This window comes from Rousettus aegyptiacus, unplaced genomic scaffold (assembly GCF_014176215.1).
Source record: "Rousettus aegyptiacus isolate mRouAeg1 unplaced genomic scaffold, mRouAeg1.p scaffold_m13_p_4, whole genome shotgun sequence".
NCBI classification, from domain to species: Eukaryota; Metazoa; Chordata; class Mammalia; order Chiroptera; family Pteropodidae; genus Rousettus; species Rousettus aegyptiacus.
This window is the reverse complement of record NW_023416307.1, coordinates 24,427,273-24,439,185: the sequence shown is the minus strand read 5'-3', so window position 1 is coordinate 24,439,185 and position 11,913 is coordinate 24,427,273. Positions and strand designations below refer to the sequence as shown.

The 11,913-nt window shown below is 36.7% G+C and overlaps 1 pseudogene; it reads left to right on the top strand.

The window, feature by feature from the left end:
• The first annotated feature begins 325 nt into the window (after nt 1-325).
• Nucleotides 326-8,415, top strand: LOC107513120 (annotated as a pseudogene).
• Nucleotides 8,416-11,913: the final 3,498 nt, after the last annotated feature.

The window sequence follows — 11,913 nt, the reverse complement described above, 5'->3', positions numbered from 1 at the left end:
CTACTCACATTAAAATTATATACACACATATTTCTCTTTATAAAATTCATTTATGGAAAGCAATTTGGGTAGATAGTTCGTGCTTTAAAAAAAAAATGCTCCAGCATTCTTCAGTCTTTTCAAATCCTTTCTGTGAGCCTGTTAGTCTGAAAGGTTACAGTATAGACTGGGCCAGTACTGCAGAGCAGATATTCAGTCACCAGACTCACAAATTGCTAAGTCCAAGAATTAGTGAACAATGTGGAGGGCCTGAGCTGGGAACACGTTGCCATATTTACCAGCTAACTCTTATCTGCACTTTGATCTGACTGCGAAATTTGGTCAGATGAACAAGTTCTGCATTGCCAAGGTATGTGACACATCACTTTAAGAGCTTATTACATACGTTGGATCAATGTTTCGACTTGATTCATCATAAACCAAGATAGAGTTCAGGAAAAAGAGCTGTATAGGATAAAAAAAAAAAAAATTACTTTGTTCTTTCTATGTATGTTTCACCATAAATGTATTTTTGACTTTTTCCTCTTAAGGAATATAATACAACTTAAAAGATTAGTTAGGTAAACTCTGGGGTATTATGAAATGGAATATTAATGAAGCAGTATATACTCACTTAAGTTACATGTATAGAGACAAAAAAAAGTTCTTTGATATAACATTAAATAAGAAATAAATAAAATCCTACATACATAATATGATTTTGACTACCCATAGAAAAAACACTAGAAAGTATTTTATAAAAATAGAGTGATTGTGCATGGGTACCATATTTTTCCTCTATTTTTAAACTTTGAAAATTCTTCTTAATGAACATACATTATTTGTTAATTGTAAAATAAGGTTTACAGTGTGGTCATAAATTTTTCTCATTTTATGATCAGCTGTTCAGTAAAAATATGGCCTTTAAAGATTTCTCCATAATTGATCTGATCTTTTTAATAAGCCCTCAACCCAATGCTTAAGAAGAAAAAACTAAATTGTATTCCAATCTGGTCAACATAGGCCAATCCAAACAATTAAACTGTCTTTTTTTTATCCAACTCAGTGTCTGCCTGAATGGCCCAAGTAAATACTCTTTTTCAGAACTTTTCCCAGATTCTCTCCAAGGCGGGCTGCTGGTCCACCAGAGGTGTGTGACTATACGCCATGGCCAGGAGGTGCAGGCAAAGTCCTGGGAAGCACATCATGTCCCCTATATTCTCCATGGTGTAAGATAGAGTGCGAGGACCCTTGCTTCCTAAACTGCTCCCCAGTGAGGCACCATGCATACCACCAAAGTCTGCAGCTGGTGTCACTGTGATCTACCTGTTCTCCTGAGTTCTGTGAGAGTAGTGGTCTCCCTCAAAGACTCAGTAATTATTGACACAGGCTAGCCCACCCGTAGCTAGCCTACCTCCAGATTTTTCAGTTACCATTCAGAAATCATTAACTTCTCTTCATTGTTTAACCCGGTTTAGGTTTATGTGCCTTGAAACATAAAGACGAGTAATTGATTTCAATTTCTGTTTTGTTCAACTTAACATTGCTATGACAAGTCAGCATGTTTAAAAATGTTTTCCAAACTATTGTAAAAGAACAAAAAGGAAATGATTATGAGAGAAATCAAAAGGCATGAAATAATGAAATCTTGCTTCCAAAGACTTTTTCTTCTCTCCTGCTGGGCCCGAAAGAGATGAATAGCAGATTCTTCATAGAGAAACCAATCCCAGCCTTTATATGGTGCTAGCTCTTAAACTTCTCCCTTTCCCAGGGGTGCCGGGGTGGCTTTAGAGCACTGTTAAGCAGAGCTGTTTATAGGCATTTGTCAGCTGCCTGTGCTGGTTGGTCTTTACCATCCTTCTTCAAGAACAGTGTGCAGATGAGGAAGGCTCCATAAAAGGGGGTAACTATGCAGAGCCTGCAAAACAATGTGCAGGAGCTCCCTAGGTGAGCAGGGAAGAAAAAAGAGAGAATGATACATAAAAGAGATGTGGAATAATGGCTTCTCTGAGGAACTCCTAGTAGTTGGGCATGATGAAGTGTACACATGGAGAAGTGAGAAAATGAGACCAAAAAAAGTAGGCAGGGTCCTCTTGGTGAAGGGTTTTGCCAGGCACAGGATTTTTCTTTTTATGCTATGGGCGATGAGATATCACTAGAGGATTTTAAATAGAGACATTGTGAGATTTGAATTTTCTAAAGATTACTCCAAGGCAACATAGAGAAAGACTGGAAAAGAAAGAAACCAAAAAGGCCAAGAAATAATCCAGAGTGGAAATAGTGAGAGTCTGAACTGAGGCAAGGCTGGGACAGTAAGGGATTACTAGGAGGCATGGTGAGCTAGAATTAGTTACAGATTGGATAGATGTGGAGGTAAAGGAGAGGGAAGAATCTAGACTAAGTCCCACATTTCTCTGTTTTACGAATGATAACTAGAAAGCAAGAAGACAAGAGGAGTGTTTTGGGAAGTGTGTAAAAGAGGAAGATATTCTCATTTAGAGTTTATGAGACATCTAGGTGAACATGTCTAGTGGCCAGCAGAATAGTCAGATATAGAGTAAAAATGAGAATTGAGGAACAGATTTTAGTGATTAACATATAGAAAGCAATTAAAGCAAAGGAGAGATCATTTTGTCTAGAGAGATGCAGAAACTACACCTTGAACCTAAGAACTTCCTAAAGTGACACAAGGAAATCATAACTTTGATTGCAAATACATGAGTAGCACTTTCTTTATGAAATCTTCACAGACTTCTCTAAGTAAAATCAAGGTTTCCCATGTACATTAGTTTGAAAGAGCTGCCATAACAAAACACCGCTGACTGGGTTACTTAACATCAGAAATTATTTTATCACAATTCTGGAGACCAGAAGCACACAATGGAGGTGTTGGCCGGTTTGGTTTCTTCTGAGGCGTCTCTCCTTGACTTGCAGATGGCTGTCTTCTTGCCCCGTCTTCGTCTTTGCAAGTCTTCCCTCCATAAATGTCTGTCTTTTCTCCTCTTCTCATAAAGACATCAGTTATATTGGATTAGAGTCTACCCTAACAGTTCATTTCAATTTATTTACCGCTTTATAGTCGCTATCTCCAAATACAGTCACATTTTGAGGTATTCGGGGTTAAGATTTCAACATATGAATTTGGGGAGGACACAGTCAGCCCATAACACTATGGCTGGGCTAACACTGCATTTCTGCCTGTTCCTACCTGCGTGTACTTATGTTGTGTTCTAAGCCTTTAATTACATGCCCTTCCCCTGATGAACCTTAGAGCTCCATCTGGGTGGCAGCAATGTGTCGCTCATTTCTGTGTCCCAACACTGAACCATTATTGCTGGTGTCCAGAAGTTATTTGAAATCTTAAACACACTCTAAATTTGGGAGAAAATACCTCATTAACAAAATAAGTTTCTCCTAAACGAGAAACAGATGGCCCGTGGACAAATTATAGCCCACAGATTTGTTTTGTTTGGCCATGTTGTTTTTGTTTTATGAAACCAAGAGATTGGTTTCATAAGACAATGGGCCCAAAATTAAGTTACTTGTGCTAAGCCCACATCACCAGACTTAATACCTAACCTAATTGCAGTTATAGCCTTTCCTAGAAATGTAGTCTTAACTGGTCAGTCTGGAATTTTCTAATCAATATCCATGATGTCATTTGCCATACAGACTCCTTCTATCCCCAAAGGAAGATAAAGTAATCCATTTTTTCCTTATCCCTTCTTCCTTCTACCTATTAACACCTTCTACTTTGTACCTCTAGAGTACCTTTCTGCTTGCTAGATGGGATGCCACCTGATTCAAGAATTGTTTTAAAAAGCCAATTAGATCTTCAAATTTACTCAGTTGGATTTTGTTAATTAACACACTTTTCTTGAAAAATGTAGAGATTTGGCAACTTGAGGCTTTGTTGCTGCACAGCAATAATCAGGTTGGGTTTATTAGCAGCTACCACCTTTATTTTTTCTATTTTTATTATAGGTATTATAATAAATCCCCATGTATCTATCACACAACTTCAGCAATTAGTAAAGTTTTACCAATCTCATTTCACCTATACCCTTCCTTTTCTTTTTGTTTTTTTGCTTAAATATTTTAAAGTGAATCTCATATGTTTTAGTATCCCTTTGTTACAGAAAAATATTTTTTTATACACTATGCCATTATTGTATCTTTAAAAGTTAACAATTCCATAACATAATATGCTATCTATATTCATATTTTCCTATCACATATTATCTTTTTCATAGTCGATTTGTTGAAATAAGATTCAAAATTACTCATCACATTTGATTGTTATGTCTCTTAAAACCGTTTTTATATATCACCTACTTATTGAAAAAATTGGTCACTTGTCACATACAATGCCTCAGATTCAGAATTGGACTGGGTAGTTCCTTAAGGTATCATTAAATTTAATTTGTTCTAGCTTTCATATATCCTATAAACTTGTGGTTTGATCTAAAACAACACTGTTCAATGTCACTTTCTACAAAGGATGTAAATTTTCTGTCTGTACTGTCCAGTAGAATAGCTATAAGCCACATGCGATAAGTGAGCCCTCGAGATAACTGAAGAACTGAATTTTCCAGCCTGCCTTGCAGCTATTTACAGCTCTGAACTAAAGTTTAATGGATATGAAGTAGAAGGAAGTGATCGACTCAACTTTTGGGTCATGCCTTCTTCAGACATCAGACTTCTGTCTGACATATGAATGTAGTGATGAGTCTTTTCCACCATAAGTATGCAAGCATGCAATATTCAAGAGACAACAGAGCCATAAGATAGAATGAACCTGGATGCCCAATATTGTATTAACCTGAGACTGCTTATGTTTAATCTGTTATAGGAGAGTTACTTAACCCACTATTAACTGATTTTACCACAGATTCGTTGACTAATCCATTTCCCACTTAACTTATCACACAAGCCTACAGGTGGAGAAAGGCTCTTAATAATCACATGTATGGGACAACTGTTTCTGTGAATGTCAGTCATCCTTCTTCCTCAACATGCTGGCTGTACCTTCTAATGAACGAAGTACCAATAGCTACTTGTAGTCATGATATATGCATAAGCTCGGTAAGGGATTTTTCCCTCACAAAGGCCAACTCCGCCACTGTTGAGTACTTATTTTCCAGCAGCTTAGTTACCCCTAACACCAGGATGGTACAATACTTCTAGGGTTCTGACAGCTAGCTACCTGTTGCCAGAATGATTTTATCTGACCCCTTTCATCATGCACACCATAACAAGAATAGATGCTTAACTCCGCACTTGAATAGGCTTCCCCTACTCATCACTCTTCTGCCAGCACTAACATCTGTGTACTTAATGAATATCCTAGACACCATCATTCTTCCTTAGTCCTTATTGCCTCCAAACAGAAATTTATTTAATGGCAAAAAAATGTGAAGCAGTGACATAATGCTCCTTACTGTTCTTATCATGTACTCTGACTTTACGGAGAGAACAATGGAATGGATAAAGAAGGGAAATCATTAATAGCAAACTAAAGCTCCATGACCAGTTGTAAAAATGAGAACAGGACCTCTACTGCATTGTCTTAGTTGGGCAAATGGTCATCAGAAAAAGATTTACATTTCCAGCCTCCCTCGCAGCTGTATATGGCTATGATTTGTTTTAGTGAGTGGCGGTATCAAAAGTGATGGGTTCAATTTTTGGGTCGTGTTTCTAAAGGGAAGAAAGATGTTTTCAGATGTCAGACTTCTACTTGGTAAGTGAGTGTTTGCCAGAAGACTGAATAATTGAAACTCTTCTCCTATTATTTTTAAGAATTAGCATAATTTAAACAAAAATCTTTAATCTCTTTCCTTTTCCTTTTTCCATGTTGCTGAACTTCTTTGACAGTAATTCTCCAAAGAAATTTCTGAAAAACTCTGTTGTACAATTTTAAGTAACCAAAGCTTTTTCAGCATAAGCTTAAGTGATTATAATTTGTGGTATATTATAAATATTGACATTTAAAAATAAAATACATCATTCTTTTAAATAAACTCGATAGACTTAGAAATACAGCAGTTTGAAAACTACCAGTATCCATTTAAAAATATATAAAAAAATTCTTTTTTAATAATCAAAAGTTTTACATCATTTTTTTTAAACTCAGATTTACATTCTACTTCTTTCACAAAATTTTATCCTAATGTATTATATTTTTATGCCTGTGTCTTTTATTTACTATTCTCTCATACTTTAACAAAAATAGATAACTACACTGAAATTGATGTTTTTAGATTCTCTGTAAATGTAAGTCCCTAAGGATAAAAAAAAGACTTCTAGATTAATTCAACCCTACAATTATGTAAACACAAATGATCAAAACAACATATATTAAAAATATTTTAATGAAAAAGAATAAGTACAAAAATAAAAAATCGATTACATAATCATCTCTTACTGAATTGAACAGAGCTTTTAAAAATATAAGCTCATGGACTTATGAATGAATAATACTCATTAGTATTATTTTCCTCATGCAACGGTACATACAGCATTAGTTCTATTCCAGTTTTTAAATTTTTATAGATTTAATTCCTGAGAAATCTTATCCACATAAATAAGTAGATAGGAAGAGATGGAGTTTTATTCTAGTGGTATCATTTGGTTTTTTAAAATTACTTTTGAGTAATTTTTTACAATCATGTGGTATCTATCACCGAAAATGTTTTAAAGAATCTAATAACTGCCGACATAGTTAGGTCCTCCTTCAATTTTATTGTAAGCAAAGAATTAGAAAACACTTGGCTTACAAAGGAATTTTTATACCCAATTTTTTGAGTTGTTTACTTTTTCATTTCTGGAAAACATATCTAAAAAGCTTAACTAATACTTAATAAGTGACTATTAATTATACCTATTTTATTGGGAAATACCTTGTTTTTTCAAGCTAAAATTGAGCAGAAATGGTTTAAAAGCAACCCATAAAATTGGAAGTTTCACATTATGATTTTTTACTATTGACTACAGACAATATTTATACCAAATTTCAATATTTGATAGTCTCAGAGTACCTTAAAACAGTAACAAATGGACAAAGAGATGAATACTAATATGATATAATATGTATGGAGACTAGATATGTATGTTGATTTCTATCTATCTACCTATCTATATCTATATATATGTATATATATATGCAATTTTATTTCATCGCAGAAAATAGTAAAGTTTGTAATTTTGCATTTGACAGAATTAGAACAGCAAATTATCATCTGCAAAAGAAGAACTAATCTTAGTTGAATAAAATATTTAATTTGGTGCATTACGTTTTGATTGCATTTGAGTAACACATCATAACTATGGCATCTAAGAGTACAATTTAATCTATTTTGTGCAAATTAACAACAAAACAAAAGAAGGTATTGTGTTACTAGTAAAGCAGATCTAAAGAAAGCATTTCAGTGATTGCTGCTAAATGCACTACTTCTATAAAATTCAAAACATGTTCCTGTTAGTTGGTATAAATCTAATTGGTATATTTTGGAAATAAATGAGCAGAGAATTGTTTAATGAGTGACAGCCAGCAGTAGCCTTTGCTTCAAAGAAAAATAGATATGGATTTGGCGTAAGAAATGCTCTTGTTAAAAGTTCATGAAAATGCCCTTTTCCTCTGGGAGTCACCGGTTGAGAGGAATGTGGCCTTCTCTCTGCCGTAACATGTGCTTGTCCACTGACATCGGCATACTCTGAAAAGGGGAATTCATCTGGCAAAAATGTCACTTTGCCTGCTGTGTTTAAGGCTCCCATTTGACCAGATATTGAGAACTTTGTTCACATCAACTGGCACAAAAACAATAGGCAGCCCTATGCTGTCAGCGAATTAGCAGGTCATCGCACCGGTGCCGAGTCTTGGGGTTCCGGTAGAGCTGTGGCCCGAATTCCCAGAGTTTGAGGTGGTAGGACTCATCATTCTGGCCAGAATGTTCTTGGAAATATGTGTCACGAGGGCTGTGTGTTTGCACCAAGCAAAAGCTGGTGCAAGTGGTACCCCCGAGTGAAGAACACAACACAGATGCAATATGACATCTGCTCTCCTCTGGCTGCCTTGGCCTTACCAGTGCTGCTCATGTCTAGAGGTCATCGTATTGAGGAAGTTCCTGAGCTTCCCTTGATCATTGAAGATAAAGCTGAAGACTATAAGAAGATCAAGGCAGCTGTTTTGCTTCTTAAGAAACGTAAGGCCTGGAATGATATCGAAAAGGTCTATGACTCTCAGCAAAAGAGAGCTGGCAAGGGCAGAGTGAGAAAACATCATCATACCCAGCGCAGGGGACCTTGCATCACCTATAATGAAGACAACGGTATCGTCAAAGCCTCAGAAACACCCCTGGAATTACTCTGCTTAATGTAAGCAGACTGAACATTTTGAAATTTGTTCCTGGTAGGCATGCGGGCCATTTCTGCATTTAAACTGAAAGTGCTTTTTGCATGTTAGATGATCTGTATGGCACTTGCCTTCCCATGTACCAAATGTTCAATACAGACCTAAGCAGAACCTTGAAAAACTCAGAGACCCAAAGAACCCTCAGAGCACTGTACAAGAAGATTCCTTGCAGAGGCCTGAAGAAGAATGCACTGAAAACCTGAGAATCGTGTTGAAGCTAAACCCATATACAAAGACTATGCACTGGAACTCCATTGTTCGCCCAGCCCAGAATCACTAGCTCCAGGTGGATAAAGCAGCAGCAGCAGTGCCAGAAACCAAATCTGATGAGAAGGAGGTTCCAGGCCAGAGACTTGTAGTAGGGAGGAAAGGAAAGAACACTGTTGGCGTTTTGAAGAGAAGAAGCCTGTGGTGGGGAAAAAAGCCCACAGCTGAAAAGAAGCCCACAGAAAAGAAACCCACCATAGAAGAAAAGAAGTCTGTGGTATAAACTTAAATTCGTTTATCCATAAAGGTCAAATCACTTTGGACAGCTCATTTCAAATAAAAACATGATCAAAGAGGAAGTGAGGGGAAAAAAAGTTAATGAAATGATCCTTCCGCCAGTCTAAATAAGTGGTCAACAAAAGGTAAAACACTAACTCACCTTGAACGCCCATTTCTTTTGTTTGAAGATATAATATCAATTTGTTTCTCGGAAGTAAAAATAAAATTTTCAGCTTTCTTTCAAAAGTTTGAAAAACAGGCGACTGACACATCAAGATAGAAGTACTTGGAAGTAACCACCAAGCTAACCAAGCGTAGTGCAAATGAGAGAGCTTACTTCTAAGCACATGGGTGTTTCTCAAATTGGTCACGTCAAATCTTGAGTATCTAAGTCTGCAGGTCACAGAGCCTTGTCATGGTTTGTCACCTAGGCGTGATAGGGTGCCAGAACCCCCATTTCCTGCCAATGATCTTTGCTATGCTTTCAAAGAACCTTCCCACATAAGGAATACTCCTTTTACAAGAGTTAGGGGATAAAAAAGACTGTCATTGAAGGAAAATTGCCACTTCCCCTGCTGTACCACTTCCCGATACACCCGAATTCAGAATAACCTGTTTCTAATGTCGTGCTTCACTCCCAACTGAAAAATGCATTAGACGGCAAAAGACACAAGGCCTTTCTTATCATGCCGTGATTCAAGACAGCTTCTCCAGCATCAATGGCCTAAAATAGTTTGTTGTTTGGTCCTCTCGGCGTTTTACAACTTGGTAAATGCACCGTGTAAGATCTATGATGGGGGAACAATATGCTTGTAAAGTAAGTAAAGTCTATTGTAAAAGAGGAGATGGGAAAGCAGAGAGAGGAAAGAGTCCTCTAACTCAAACACATCTCAGGCAGACCGATCAGAAGAAATACTCCATGTTGAAGCTGAGGATTTGAACATCAATTCCCTCAAAATTTTCTATGCTGAAGTGTCCCTTGGAATGTTTTTATGTACCTCTAAATGTACTTGTACCCCAGTTTGAAAACCACTGTTATTTAGGATGTGTTAGTGGTGATTACACTTTCCAGCTAACTCATGGGTTGTAGAGTGCGTGAAGGGTATTTTGGCTGAACTGGAAGAGTAGAGTGTGCTCTAGGAAATCCTCGGCTGACAGCTGTTTGACGCTATGACATTGCCTCGAGAGCGATACAGGGACTCGATTTGCATCACCTCCTATTGGAAAGGGGTGGCTGCAATTCTGTGCGGAAGAGTTACACCATGCAGAGATAGGAATGCTTCAGATGTAAGATGAGTGGGTGGACACAGTGGAGTAGACAGCTTTTGGAATATTGTTCGGTTCACAATACTTTATGCTTCTTTGGAAACTTTTGTTGATACACAGAGTTGGCACCCAGCAGTCATGTCTATAATAAACAAACTTGTCCCTCCAAAAATAGATAACTGAATCTGGGATTGATACCCAGCCTAAGCTGAGCCAGTCAGATCTTCCAAGGAATATGAAGTTTTGGACTAACTAAAAGTCACCCAGAACATGAATTGTTAGAGTTGAGTCCAGGGTAGAGTTAAGGGCAGAATTCTAGAAGATCTTCTGTTCCTTGATTAGCTTCATGATTTCTGACATTCCAGAGGCTTAGGTTTTCAGTAACTTCCTTGTTTTATATGCACTAATAAAGCACCCTTGTAGTACCATTTTAAATTTAGTAGTGCTACATAAATAAATAGATAAATGAAACAGAAAAGCATCCAGAAATAGAGCCAAATACATATGAAAATTTAATATATTATAAAGGCAGTATTTCAAAAATTAGTGGAGAAAAGAACTATGCAATAGATGGAGTTGAGACCTCATTCCTTTTCCCAAAATAAATTTAAAATAGATCAAATATCTCCATGAAAAAAAATTCCATAAATTATGCCAGGAAGATTTTCTTGGTTTTCTTTCAAGATTTCATGCAAGGTGTGATTTGGAAGAATGTCTTTCCTGGGGAAGTACAACTTTTGCAGCTGACTTTCATGCTGGGTGCAGATTTGAGGACTGGGATTATTTTAAGAGTTGAAGTTCATAAGCTGTTGTGTTGAATAATTTAGACATTTATTGGCAATGTGGTTATCCCCAAACTTAATGGGCTTCGGGTCTACTGCGAGAACCACAGCCAAATACTTTATCCAGACATAATTGTTAATGTATATGCTTATGATTTATTTACTGCCTTCTCCATTCTGCATCTCTCTCACCCATAGCTAGCCTCAGACCATTTGGAGGATGGCACTCTTAATCTGATCTTTGTTGCTGAGTTTGCTCCTATTTTCACCAAATATTTAAAACAGTTTTAGCCTAGAACATAGAAGCAGTTGGATTTTCCAAACTCAAAAATTGAGTGGCCAGCAATTGGATTGCAGGCTACAACACAAAGTACCTTCCTGTATCTCCAGGATGATTCACATTCAGCTTTGATCATTAATTTTTTGGGGAGGGAGGGGTGCGGGGAGGGGAATGAATAATACTACTTTATATGGTGTTGTGTTCTTCCAGAAATTAAATACCCGTTTATCTGTCTGATGCTAGCAGTCATTGGCATTCAATCTTTAGTTTCAATAATTCATTAGGGACTGTCAAAAATGTTGATATTCAAATTCTATTCTTTCTTCAGTTATTTGATGGACTACTTCCATAAAGAGAAACTTCATATTATTTACTATTTGGTTACCTAGTGTTACACTTTATATAGAAAAGGCATGATAAATGCTTTTATTTACCAGTTTTCAAAATAGAGGGTTGGTTCCCTAGCATCCTCCAGTAATGACCAATTTTTGTATCGGGATGAAACCGTGGATTTAAATATATTTGAGGTGTTTTAACACATTGCAGTTATTATCCTTAGAGAAACTCACCTTTAATAAGTAGGAGCCAAAAACAATACCACCAATGTTCTTACTGGAAAGTGTTACAAGTTATTTTGCATATGCTCTCTTCATTCTGGCCTTTTTTGCAATTGTACTATATCTACATTGTCAGAGCATGCAGCCATTCAA